This window comes from Nicotiana attenuata, chromosome 5 (assembly GCF_001879085.1).
Source record: "Nicotiana attenuata strain UT chromosome 5, NIATTr2, whole genome shotgun sequence".
Taxonomy (NCBI): Eukaryota; Viridiplantae; Streptophyta; class Magnoliopsida; order Solanales; family Solanaceae; genus Nicotiana; species Nicotiana attenuata.
Window position 1 is genome coordinate 52,551,356 of NC_031993.1, and position 14,838 is coordinate 52,566,193.

Below are 14,838 nucleotides of genomic sequence, written 5' to 3' on the forward strand. Positions count from 1 at the left end.
TGCTCCAAGTGCATCATTTACGATTTCCTTCCATCATTTGTTTCTCAGTTCTTTCCACATAACACTTTCACAATCACACACCCACATTTGATTTGTTTCCATTTACTTGAACCATCATATCGTAAGACTTAACCAACAACGTTCAAGGCACATTAATCACAAGAATTCAAAAATAGTTCGCATAAGTAAACACATACTTCCATGTCGACATCCTCAAGCTTTTACAAACTTTGCACATAACAAGATAGGCACATCAAATCACTTCTCACAATCACATATATCTTGGTGGTATGGGAATCAACTAAGGCAATCAATTCACATATTTTCATACAAAGTACAGATACCGTATGCTCGCCACAACAAGGGGATTATACAAGAGTTAAAGTTAGCCATACATACCTTTCTTGAGCTTTCCTTTAATTACTACGATATTCCGGAAATTCTAGCAACTTCAATCTATTTTGGGACATAGCAAAATTGAGCACAAATTAGGAAGATATTCATAATTCTAGCTCATTTGAGAAATACTAGTTGAGCATCTTGATTTCAAATCCCCTTTCCAAAATTTTCTTCATTCCCTAACCCAATCCTTACTTATTTATGTTAAGCAATCTTCCCATAAACCTAAGTGGTACGTGCATGTATATACAATATTAATACACCCAAGAATCATACCTTAATAACCCATCTTATACTCCAAACTCGAAACTAAAACCTAGGGTATAGAATCTTACCTCTTAGATGAAGAACTTGTGATTGGGATTTTTGATTCTTGAAGATTGATACAAGTTTGGATGATTTAAATGTTGGGTTCCTCCTTCTCTCTCTAAAATGCTCTCACCTCTCTCTAAAATCAGCAGAAAATGACCCCAAAATGAACTCTAAAGCCTATATATTAAAATGGGGTCGGGTTATAAAAATTAGAAAATTAACCCTCCGATGTCAATTCTGCTATAGCAGAATGGACCGCAGAACGCGAATGTCGGCCGCATAATGCACCGCAAAATCGGCGCCCAAAACTGGGCTACACTGGCCCAGTCTGCGACAGAAATGCGACCGCAGAGTCAACATTGCGACAAGAATGCGGTCGCAGATTTGACACAGGATAGCATTTTCCAGCCTTTGGTAATTTGATCATAACTTTGCGTAGGAATGTCCAAATGACGAACGGTTTGAAGCGTTGGAAACTAGACTCAAAGACCTTTCATTTGATAGGTTACTCATCACATAAACCATTATACATATTTAGATGTGCTTGTTCAAAGTAGGGACTAGTGCAAGATCGTTGGGAATTTTGCCTATTATGGACTTTTCCAATTTTTCTTAGACTTTGGCCTTTCCTTGGACCCCAAATTACTTACCATAAGACTTATACACATATTTACCAAATCCAATGGATGCACACCATGTTAATAGCACATAAAAATATTATAATGAGCCTACGTGACACCACGAAATCCTAATTACTTAGCGAAAATTTCCGGGGCCTTACAACTCCGTTCCCAATCAGGAGGTAATCCTGGTAGTTTCAGTCTTGCCATCTTTTCTACATTCCGAGTTATTCCAGGGTGTAACTCGAATGATTTTAGTTTATTGTCTTTTAAATTCCAATGTAAACCCTCCTATCTTCAAATCCAATGAAACAAAATCAATATTTCATCGTCTATGAATCTCTTTCTGTATTCTTTCTGATTTTTCGTTATTTTTCTTATCTCTCTTTTCAGTTCTAATAATGCGAACTTAAATAACATGACATGCTTGCGGACTTCATGCCCAGATCCTAACATGCTGTCTAACGGTGAAATAATGAATCAAGAACCAGAATATGATGAAGATGAGGCTTTTAAGGAAATAAACCGAGAACTGGAACAATTTGAGAATAAGCCTAAGCCAAACTTAAATGAAATTGAGCCAATTAATTTGGGTAGTTCAAAAGAGGTCCAGGAAACCATGATAAGCATTCACGCTGATGAAAGAACCAGAGATGCATTGATCCAACTTTTGTTCAAATTCAAAGATGTGTTTTCCTGGTCCTACGATGACATGCCAGGACTGAATGTTCATTTAGTGGTGCACAAATATCCAACTTACCCCGGTTATCCCCCAGTTCAATAAAAACAGAGAAAGTTTAAAACAGATATCAGTGACAAGATCAAAGAAAAAGTCACCAAACAGTTGAAGGCAGGTGTGATCCGAGTGGTGTGATACACCACATGGTTGGCTAATGTGGTCCCAGTGCCAAAGAAAGATGGGAAAATCCAAGTGTGTGTTGATTATCGGGATTTGAACAAAGCAAGCCCTAAGGACAACTTTCCATTACCAAACATCCACATCCTTATCGACAACTGTGCCAAACATGAGATACAGTCTTTCGTGGATTGTTATGCTGGGTATCATCAGGTTCTGATGGATGAAGAAGATGCAGAAAAGACGCCTTTCACCACACCTTGGGGTACTTACTCTTACAGGGTCATGCCATTCAGTTTGAAGAATGCTGAGGCAACTTACATGAGAGCTATGACTGCCATCTTTCACGACATGATGCACCAGGAAATTGAGGTGTATGTGGATGATATGATCATTAAATCCAGAATGCAGGACGACCATGTGCGGGACCTAAGAAAGTTCTTTGAGTGCCTGCGTAAGTATGATTTGAAGTTAAATCCAGCTAAATGTGCATTCAGAGGGGCATCGATCTAGACCCAACAAAGATAAAGTCTATTCGGGACTTGCCCCCTCCAAAAACCAAGAAAGAGGTTATGAGTTTGTTGGGAAGATTGAATTACATCAGCAGATTCATTGCTCAGCTGACTACTACGTGTGAGCCCATATTTAAGCTGTTGAAGAAAGATGCGGCGATTAGATGGACAGATGAGTGTCAGGAAGCTTTTCACAAAATCAAAGAATATCTTTCGAATCCGCCAGTATTGGCCCCACCCGAGCCCTGAAGACCTTTGTTCCTGTACTTGACGGTGTTGGAGAATTCTTTTGGATGTGTTCTCGGGCAGCATGATGTGACCGGGAAGAGAGAACAAGCCATATACTATTTGAGCAAGAAGTTCACTAGTTATGAAGCCAAGTACACTTTGTTGGAAAGAACTTGTTTCGCCCTAACTTGGGTCGCTCAGAAACTTAGGCATTACTTGTTGGCTTATACCACCTATCTCATAACCAGATTGGATCCTTTGAAGTACATATTCCAAAAGCCGATGCCCACAGGAGGTTAGCAAAATGGAAAATCCTGCTCACCGAGTTTGACATAGTCTATGTCACCCGCACGACAATGAAAGCTCAAGCCTTGGCGGATCACCTAGCTGAGAATCCTATTAACGATGAATATCAACCCTTGAGTACTTACTTTACGGATGAGGAGGTAAATTCAGTTGAGGTAATTCCAGAACACACAAATGCTTGGAAAATGTTCTTCGACGGAGCTATGAATGTGAAAGGTATCAAGATTGGGGCAATTTTGATTTCGCCCACTGGTCAGCTTTATCCAGCCACAACCCGGCTTTGGTTTTTCCGTACGAACAACACTGTCGAGTTTGAAGCTTGCATTATGGGCATGAACATGGCAATCGATCAGGATGTGGAAGAGTTGCTAATCATGGGAGATTCTGACTTGATTATTCGACAAGCTCAAGCTGAATGGGAAACTCGGGATGTCAAGCTTATTCCATACAGGCAACATGTCAAAGATCTTAGCAAGCGGTTCAAATCCGTCGAGTTCAGGTACATTCCTCGGTTTCACAATGAGTTAGCCGACGCACTAGCTACTTTGGCCTCGATGCTGCCGTATCCAGGCAATGTCCACATTGACCGATTCTAGAAAGACATGGTTATTGCAGCGCAGTTAAAATAGAGCCGGATGTTCAGCCATGGTATCATGATATCAAAAGATTCTTGAAAATAAAGGAATATCCCGAACAAGCCAGTGGAGACCAAAAGAGAACCATTAGAAGGCTCGCCAGTAGTTTCTTTCTGAGTGGAGAAGTCTTGTATAAAAGGACTCCAGATCTGAACCTTTTAAGATGCGTGGATTCCCAAGAGGCTGGAAGAATCATGAATGAAGTACACGCAGGAGTGTGTGGACCCCATATGAACGGATACGTCCTTACAAAGAAAATCCTTCGAGCAGGTTATTACTAGATGACCATGGAAAAGGATTGTTTCAGTTTGTCCGAAAATGTCATCAGTGTCAGGTACATGGTGACCTGATTCGTGCACCACCTTCAGAATTGCACCCTATGTCGGCACCATGGCCGTTCGTTGCTTGGGGTATGGATGTCATTGGGCCAATCGAGCCAAAAGCTTCAAATGGGCACAGGTTCATCTTAGTGGCCATTGACTATTACAGAAAGTGGGTTGAAGCAGTCACTATCAAAGCCGTCACCAAGAAAGCAGTGGTGGACTTCGTGCATTCCAACATTATCAGTCGTTTTGGTATTCCTAAAACTATCATTACGAACAATGCTGCAAATTTGAACAGTCATTTGATGAGGGAGATATGCGAACAATTTAAGATCACGCATCGGAATTCTACCCCTTATCGGCCCAAAGCTAATGGTGCTGTGGAAGTAGCGAATAAAAACATCAAGAAGATCCTCAGGAAAATGATTCAAAGTCCTAGACAATGGCATGAAAAGTTGTCGTTTGCATTATTGGAATATCGCACAACTGTGCGCACATCAGTTGGAGAAACACCGTATCTATTGGTTTGTGGCACTGAAGCCGTAATACCCGCAAAAGTTGAAATTCCATCTCTTCGAATCATCGTTGAAGCTGAGATTGAGGATAATTAGTGGGTCAAAACCTGTTTAGAACAGTTAACCCTGATTGATGAAAAGCGGATCGCCACGGTTTGCCACGGGCAGTTGTATCAATAAAGAATGGCCCGCGCCTACAACAAGAAAGTGTGGCCTAGGAACTTTGAAGTGGGGCAACTCGTTTTAAGACGTATTCTCCCGCATCACGAAGTAAAAGGAAAGTTTTCTCCAAACTGGAAGGGTCCGTACATCATAAGGAAATTGTTGCCGAAAGGGGCGTTGTACTTAGGAGACATTGAAGGAAATGACCCTGAAACAGCTGTCAATGCAGACGCGGTCAAAAGGTATTACGTTTAACCCTTATGTGGTACAGATATTCCTCGATTGAGATGACGAAGGCTTTCATTCTTGCTATCCAAACACTGTTAACCTTTTGCAAACCCTTTGAGTCGGTTACCATTTCTTTAATTGCCCTTTTTGGAACCCGAAAATGTGTAAAAATGAAAAAAAATCAAAAAAGCAACAAAAACAAAAAGAAAATCAAAAAAACAAAGTTCCCTGAACTACGTTCGACTTGATTCCGAAAGGATACATAGGCAGCCTCTCTCTAGGGTTCAGTCACACCAAAACAAAAATCCACATTTCCCCAAAAGTAAAATTGGGGCAGAAATTATAATGGATTGGCGATGGTTCGTCCGAAAGGTTTCAATGTTGTAATTCGATCCAAACTCTTTTTACCCTGAATCCTATTCAAGTCCTTCCGATCAATCGGTAAAAATGTTCAAGATTGAAAGATGTGGTTACTTAAAGCTGATACAATCAAATGAGAGAAACAAAATGAGAGAGTCTTATTGGTGAAAACCCACACGGGCACCATATGGCGATGGTAAGCAAAGAAATTGAAAATGAGAGAGTCTTATTAGTGAAAACTCGCAAAGAGCACTATAAGGCGACGGTAAGAAGAGAAATGAGAGAGATCAGGAGTCGAAAACCCGCAAAAGGGCACCACTGATCGAAAAAGGAATTCCTTACAACCATCGACACTGATAGAGTCCTGTCAAGGTTTCTCAATTTTGAGGTATGAGTTATGATGGGTTTATGAGAGTTGGATGGTTTGCACAGATCGGGTATCCAGTCCAAGAAGCATGTCATGCCTATTGAAGTCTGTGTGCACTCCGGATAAGTCCTTCTTTCCTTTCCCCGAAAGGTACACTTCTCGTTTGAATCATTATCCTGTCCGTTGTTCATTTTTCTTTTGATTCCCTTTCGGTATAATTCTCCTCCGAAACTAATACCAAGAAAAGATGGCAAGATTGGTTTTATAGGGTTTTGTTTGACAAAAGCTAAAGTTCAAGAAAAGGCACCCAGCCTCAGCAGGTGCATCAAGTCGGCCTCGACTGGCCATGATGGCCGATGCTCCAGGGTCGAAAACTCTTGAAGAGGAAAGAAATCAAAGTCAAGTGCCCGTAAAGGCAAAATGAAATGAAAAGGCCAAGCCCCACAATGGTTAACCATCATGTGGAATTTTGGAAAGTCAAAATCCCTGGGTTTAGAAATGAAACCAATTTCCAGAACGTCAGCAAGCAATGGAGATTTTACTTAAAGAGCTGGGCCAAGATCAAGTGATTGAAACAACCAAGGCCACAAAACCAACCACCGTTTCAAACTAACAAATTGTTCTTTGATTTTGAAAACAGGAAAATAAGTACAATCCAAAACAATCTCGCAAGAAGCAGGTGCAATAAAAGCAAGGTACGCGGTGACCAAAATGGTCCTGCAGCAGAAGTTAACCCAAAAAGGGAAGTCCCTTTCAAACTCTTCATGCATTCTCCTGAATAAAGTGCTAAAAGTAAAATGAAAAGAAAGAAGAAGAAAAATTCAAAACCATGGTAGCATAGGGTCTCCAATCTCTAGCTATGTTTTCCCAACATAGAGTCCCATTCCCTAGTCGATGCCAGCATAACCTGGTAATATTTCCAATATAGGGTCCCACTCCCTAGTTGATCCCTGGCATAACCCGAGGACCCTTTCCGGCATAACCCGATGACTTTCCCGGCATAACCCGAGGACCCTTTCCGGCATAACCCGATGACTTTCCCGGCATAACCCGAGGACCTTTCCGACATAACCCGATAATTTTCCCGGCATAACCCGAGGACCTTTCCAGCATAACCCAATGACTTCCCCAGCATAACCCGAGGACCTTTCCGACATAACCCGATGACTTCCCTGGCATAACCCGAGCACCCTTTCCGGCATAACCCGATGACTTTCCCGGCATAACTAGAGGACCCTTTCCGGCATAACCCGATGATTTCCCCTGCATAACCCGAGGACTTTTTCCGGCGTAACCCGATGACTTCCCCAGCATAACCTAAGGACCTTTTTCGGCATAACCCGATGACTTTCCCAGCATAACCCGAGGACCTTTCCGGCATAACCCGATGACTTTCCCAGCATAACCCGAGGACCCTTTCCGGCATAATCCGATGACTTTCTCGGTATAACCCGAGGATCTTTCCGGCATAACCCGATAATTTTTTCGGCATAACCCGAGGACCTCTCCGGCATAACCCGATGACTTTCCCGACATAACCCGAGGACCTTTTCGGCATAACCCGATGACTTTCCTGGCATAACCGAGGACCTTTTCGGCATAACCCGATGACTTCCCCGGCATAACCCGAGGACCTTTCCGGCATAACCCGATGACTTTCCCGGCATAACCCGAGGACCTTTCCAGCATAACTCGATAATTTTTCCAGCATAACCTGGTAATCTTTTCCAACATAGGGTACCACTCCCTAGCTGATGCTAGCATAACCTGGTAGTCTTTTTCAACATAGGGTACCACTCCCTAGCTCTGCCAGCATAACCTGGTAGTCTTTTCTATTATAGGTTCCCACTCCTTAGTTGATGCCAGCATAACATGGTAATCTTTCCAACTTAGGGCCTCCAATCCCAGTCGATGTCATTTTAGATATAGGGTCCCCACTCCCTAATCTCTTTTCCTCAAAGATACACAATCCTGATTTTATTGCTTTCAATAAAGAAGTAGTTTAGATTTTTGTTACAATAACTCATGAAATTTTCCCAGTGAAGACTGGGGCAGAAAAATTTCGTTCGTTATGGGTTTTGGTGCCTGAACAGGTTTTCACCGTAAGGCACGAGGTTTGAGATGACCAAAAGAAGAAGTCTCAATCCAAATAAAAGAAAAGAAGAACAAGAAAAGAAGCGAACTCTAAGTGTAGAAGCGGAGAAAAGATGCGGACTGCTCAAGATATGATTAAAGTCACAAGCTTTGCATGTCCCACCTTGATCCGAAAAGCTGAAGTAAAATGAACCAGCGGTTGCAGCTAACGAGCATCAAGATTCAGATTAGAGTCTGCAGGAAGAACCAGCCAAGTCTCAAGATCAAGCTTTATAAGGTTTATAGATAGGAATCTTGTAACTCGTAGTTGATAAGCTTAGCTAGTTTAGCTTTTCATTTTTCATTTTGGTATAATAAGGAGCTCAGCAAGCAGAAACAGCAAAAACAGCAGTGAAATCACAGTTTCTCCATAGTCCTAGCTACCAAAACTTCCAGAAATACACTGACTTGATTCCTTTATAGCCAAGGATATGTAGGCAACTCATTCCCTTTTGGGAATTAGGTTTAATGGAATTGATGAGTCGCCACCTAATGATTTAAGTGCATTAGGACACTTTAGAAGAGCTTGATTTTGGATAACCACAGATAGGGTAAGGGCTTGAAATTATTCCAAGGGGAAGGTGTTAGGCACCCCTCAGAATCCACTAGTGTGGTTCCCGACCAAGCTATTATTGTGACTTACAAAGAACACATAGGCAAGTAGGACTTCAAATAAGAGGGGATTTTTTCACATAAAGGTTAGAAATAAACAAAGTCGGAAAGCACTAAAGAGAGTTGATTTTCTTAAAAGAAACGTTTTAAAAGTTTTGAAAGAAACAAAGAACAAGGGGAAGGGGGCCCTAGGTTTATTAATAATATGGATCACTCCACACAACATCCGGTAATCACTCTTACGCGTGATGTTATCGCGTGGTCATCATATCCATATCTACCCTTTGCCACCCCTTTAAGGTACTAAAGCGGGGAATGGTCTCGTTTACTTATTGCATGCTATTACCTGCCCCGATCCTATCAGCCCCGGAGGTGCTTGGGACTACTAATCCTAAAAGAGGGAGGAGAGGTTGGGCTTATTTGTGGTTCCAAAGGTAAAAATACTAAGGAGACAAGCAAAAACATATATAACAAGTATGGGGAAGCATGTCAACAAACGAAAGGCTCAAACAGACCTCCTTTAAGCAAAGACAAGCACATAGTTTAGCATGTCTTACACGTACTGTTTAAGGTCTAATTAAACTTAAAGATTTGAGGCAGACTGATTTATTACATAGTTCAGATAAGAAGCCCGAATCAGGCCTGCCTGCTGGTTGTAGCTAATAACACCTGATTCAGTTTATAAGTTTATCCTATGGCTTGCCTAAGTGTGGGACAAAAGCTCTTATAGGCATGATATCTATTGATTTCAGAAAAGAATGAAGTAGATTGAATACATGCTGATTAAGAGGGGTTACCAGATTATTAAAGAAAAGCAAACTTTAGCAAAATTTACAGGTTCTGCAAACATTATTACTGGTTTTAGACTCATAAGCGAGCGGAAAACGTTTCAGACTTGGTTGATAGTTCCTATAGGCATGCTTTCTACGCGTTGTTGATTTTAAACACTTTTATAGATATGGAAAAAATACCGAAAACCTACAACATGATATCTCGGTGTTACATTTTATTACGAACGTGACATCTGATTACATTTTGGCTATTCAGACCTATAAACATGTTTGCCTAATGAGAAGTGGATATGCAAGAATCAAAAAGGACCTATAGGCATATTTTCTACATGCTCGTGCATCCTACAGACATGGCATCTATATGTGAACATGCTGAAATTAGAAGTCCTATAGACATGGTATCTATATGACAATGCTGAAATTAGAAATCCCATAGGCAGGTTATCTACCCATTTTGCATACATGGTTACCCTCCNTTTGGCGAGTTGGAGGTGACGTTAAAATGAGGATGGGTTTGGGAATTATAGGGTGTGGATAGGGCGGTGGGTTGGTTGGGGAATAGTCTGGGGGGACGAGGGGTTGAGTATGTAGGTGGAGGTGACGATTGATAGGTGGGTGGAGGTGCTTGATATGCAAGTGGAGAGGTTCGGTATACAAATGGAGTTTTGGGTCCTTGGGCGACCATTAATTCTCCCACGTCCTTCTTCTTAGATATACCCCCTGACTGCAATGCTTTGTTAGTGGCCTACAATGCCTCAAAGTTTGTTACCATCCCGCTCTTGATGCCTTCTCCGATCCTGTCACCAAGTTTGATGATAATCAAAGAACTTATGGTTTTCAATAACCATCAATCTTTCATAATATTGCGGATCCTGTGCTCTGACGAAGAACTTGTTCATCTGTTCCTCGTCCAATGCTGGCCTGACTTTGGCCGCCTCTGACCTCCAACGAGTAGCATACTCGCGGAAAGTTTCGGTGGGCTTCTTCTTGAGGTTCTGAATGTAGAAGACATCTGGTGCATTCTTTGTGTTGAACCTGAATCGGTCCATGAAATCAGATGCCATACTCACCCAGTTGGGCCATTTCTTAGGATCCTGGCTGATGTACCAAGACAAGGCATCTCCCGTAAGACTCCTCAAAAAAAGCTTCATTCGGATTTTTTCATCTTTTCTGACCCCGACAAGCTTGTCCCAATAGGTCCTTAGATGAACCCTGGGATCACCTGTACCGTCAAACATCTCGAACTTGGGAGGTTTGTAACCCTCGAGCAGTTCTACATCCGGCTTTATGCATAGGTCCTCACAGTTCAGACCTTCTATCCCCTTGCCTCCTTCTACGCCTTGAACTCGGTTGGTCAACTTCTTGAGCTCCTCGGCCAGGTTCTTAATGAGCATGTCCTTCTCAACAGATTCCGGTGCATACGAGATGGGTTGAGTGGAATGAGGTAGGGTTTCCACATATATAGGGTTATTTTGGTGACCTGGAATTTGAGTATAGTGGTGATCTTTGGTGGAATTCTGGGGTTCAGGAATGACTGGTGGAGTATTTTTGTAGGGTGTGGTAGGTGTTTGGCTGGTATTGCGGTGGGATAGTTTGATTTTGTGGTGGAGTCGTATATTGGTGAGGTACGGGTGGATTTTGTGGGCGCTTGTTGGGTGTGTTTTGAGGCGGTGCGGGGTTCTGAGTGTTTGGATGACTGATATCTGGGACGCTGAGAGAGAAGGATAGGTTTGCCACATTCCGGACATTCTCAAGCTCACCCTGGAGTTCCAGTATTTCTTGTTCGAGCCGTGAAACTGCATCATTTAGGGCCTGAGTACCCCGACCATCAAAAGTTTCTGCGTGTTCAACCTGTGTGTTGTTTTCCTTTCTGGTGCCGTTCAAATCTTCCATTTTTGCTTTTCCCTTGCCTTTTGGTGGACTAGGAGGAGGAGAAGGTGGAGGCCCCTGGATCTTTGTGATAAGCTGATGATGCCAGTATGCACGAACCAACCTTTGGGGAATGGGAATAATGAAAAAGAAAGAAAGAAAAATGAAAGGTAGCCAAGTCAGTAATGGTTCTGAAATGTTTGCAGTATTTAAACACATATTGCGAAAAGAAAAGGGATGGCTGGATGAGTACGAATTCGTGGAAATAAAAGAAAAGTATGTGGAAATTGGTCGTGTCCTAATTTGAGAGCCTCGTTGTGCCCGAGGTAGGCCTAGCGACAAATAGATTTGGAGAAATTCAGTGCCAATAATAGCCTCATTTCATTAATGTAAAAATAAACGACCCAAAACGACACTAAATAATGTTACTAATGGCACTTGGCCTTATTACATTTTAAAGAAAAGCAAGTAAACCTAATCTACTTGGTCCCGGAAGGACCCTCTCCAGACCGGATGTTATTGTCGATCAGCTCCCCCAGCTCGCGCAGGTTCAGCAGTAAGAATGCCCTTGCCAAATGCCATCCTTCAATTCCCTTAGCGTTCTGGCATTTCCTAAGACTAGTTTCACATGATTTTGGTCACATGAGGGAAGATCCCTCAACCAATCTAGCAAAAGTGAAGGTATGCTACTGACCATACCGAATCTGGGGACTTCGTGCCTCATTTTCTGCAAAACAAAAGGTGGTTAGGCCCTTTCCCCCTCCAGATTCGTCTATTTATACAACAATGATTAGCATATTGGCACTTATTTCTCCAAATTAATGCATAGAGTCATGATTGCATCCGTTGGGATTATGGAAAATCTGATGGACTTTTGGGTGAGGCTTGTCTTAAAGGGTTATCATGTGGACAACATATTAACCCGGCTAGGTTTGACCATGATGCATGTACAATTAATCAGAGTAAGGTTGTTATAGAGGTCTAGACTGGGACCCTCAAGCTGACAACTTGAGGGGGAAAGGCACGGAACCGTCGAACACACCGTTGATCAACTAGTTTTACCGCAAATACGGCTTTCCGAATTTAAAAGGGTGATATATAGGAAGAGCGCAAATACTCATCAAGCGTTGCAGTAGGATTGATTATGCACGAGTGGAATATGATGTTGAGCATGATTTATGCAACAATAAATAGCATGTTTTCAAGTATTTGCACGTTAAAAAACGATAAATACAGTATTTAAATAATTGAAAGACAGTTATGGAAAAAGAAAACAAAGAGACAAGTCAGTTTCAGGAAACAAAGAAATCATAAATGCTTGAAAATAGGTAGTTAAATCCAAATAAAGGGGGAGGGTGCACGGGATAAGGCATGCTTAAGACTAATTCACAAAAAATTAAGTTCGTTATGGTAAGAGCCTAAATATCCCCAGTAGAGTCGCCATGCTATCGTGCCCCCCTTTTTCCTTCGCGGAAGTCCGAGTTTCGACATTCATGGGGGAACAACTCGTTTCCTTTTGGGAATTGGATATTTGAAGAGTCGCCACCTAACGGATTAAGGTGCGTTAGGGCACCTAGAGCCGTTAACTCATGTAACCAGTTTGCATTATCAGAGATTAGGGTAAGGGCTCGAAATAACCTTGAGGGGAAGGTGTTAGGCACCCCTCGAGGTCCACAACGGTGCGTCCCGGCCGAACTTAAACTATGTGAATTAGTCATTTAACAAGTAAGCGGTCTCAGCACATATTTGCAAATAAGGGAAGTTTATATGGTCCAAGCGCACACATGTAAGTAAAAGAAGTTTAGACTGTTTAAACACGTATGTGTAAATAAAAGAAGCTTAGGCAGTTTAAACATATATGTGAATTGGGAAAGGGAAGTCCTAAGTTGGTTATCCTGTAGGATCATATCCATGCAATGCCCGGTAATCACACCTTTGTGAGAGGGGCTACACGTTGCATTAGCGCACATGTCATCATATCCTTTTACTACCCATTACCCTCCCCTTAGTGGTTATATAGGCGAGTTTGATTAACAAACTCTAAACGTGTTGTTACCCGTCCCTTACTTGTGGTCCTAGAGGAGTTTAGGACCTCTAGACTTAGGAAGTTCTAGACAATCCTAAGGTGTTTAAAAGGCAAAAATCTAGGCGACAACAAATAACACGTAGGACTGTCAAATAAGAAACAGATAGAAGGATCATGTTTACCTCCACATATACATAGGCAAATAAGCAGCACATCTCAAACAACTGATTTTAAAGAAATTCAGAAAGCCTATGAACATGATATCTAGATGAACATTACAGATACAGAATATGCAGCGTTTGTTTCAAGGGAAGTGGCAGAATCCTAACCAGCTTGCCTACTGGTTTTATATCCTGTTAAGCCTGGATAATTTCACACATAAACAGAACCTGATTTCACAGTTATTTAACAGCCAAAGGCTTGCCTAGGCGTGTATATGCAGTCATAATCTGGGAACTACTTAAACAAATTGAAGTCATTTCATCCTATAGGCATGCTGATCTAAGTGATGAATATTATAGCAGGTGATTTTATACTGATTCATACCAGAACATAATATCTATGTGTAGGGATGTTTTAACCTATTTATTGTTTCAAGGCAAATGCACGTGCAGTCCTAAAATAGTATCTCAAATGCACATGGAGAAGGTTATTTTATTAAACAATATTAGTAACCTAAGGGCAGGATTTCTAAGTGATAGCGACTTATGATGAATCAGAAGTGAAGTGATGAACTACAACATATAATATGCAGAAGCAGTAAACATGATTGTCCTACGACATGTATCTAATGCACAAATTTAATACGATTTAATGCGAATGATCGTAGCAATCCTAAAGCATGATATCTAATGCATCACACAAACTTAGAACATGATTTCTACAGCAACTCAACATAATATAAAACCTAAAACATGATTTCTACCCAGTTTACCCCACAGAATCATATAGCTACCCTCCCATTTTTTTATTTACCCAAAAATCTGTTTACAAAGGATTATTACAGACCAGTATTGAGTAAATTACATAAATGAGATGTAAACTGAACTATAGGGAGCCTGAAGTAGGCTCAAAATAAACCTGGGAGTACCAGGCCTTCAATGTAGTCTCAAATGCCCAGAAATCTCATAGCCAACAAGTGTCCAGGTGTGTCAGAGTTCCCTAAGGACCTTAAGGATCCCGGGCAGTGCTCACACCAAGACTTTTCTCAAATAGAGACTGGTTATGTGCAGTGTGGAAGAGCCAGCCCTGGTATGCCTGAGTTCAGAGAGATCCCAAGGATCCCTAAGCAGTACACATACCACAGGGGCATAACTTAATAATCTAAGAGTAAGTGAGAGTGCTTGACATAGTTTTGAAAGACTTAGTGAAAAACAGTGTGGAGATAACTTCTAGGAGTGAAAAAGATTTTCTAAAATAGACAAGTTTTTAGAAAATGCTAAGAATGAAAACCAGTTTTTAGAAGAATACTAATAAATTTTGAAATCAGTTCTGAAGAGAGCAAATTCAGTGAACAACCAATTAATCATAGAATACTCAGATTCACGGGCACTTAGCAAGCAACTTTGCACACATGGTGAAAGG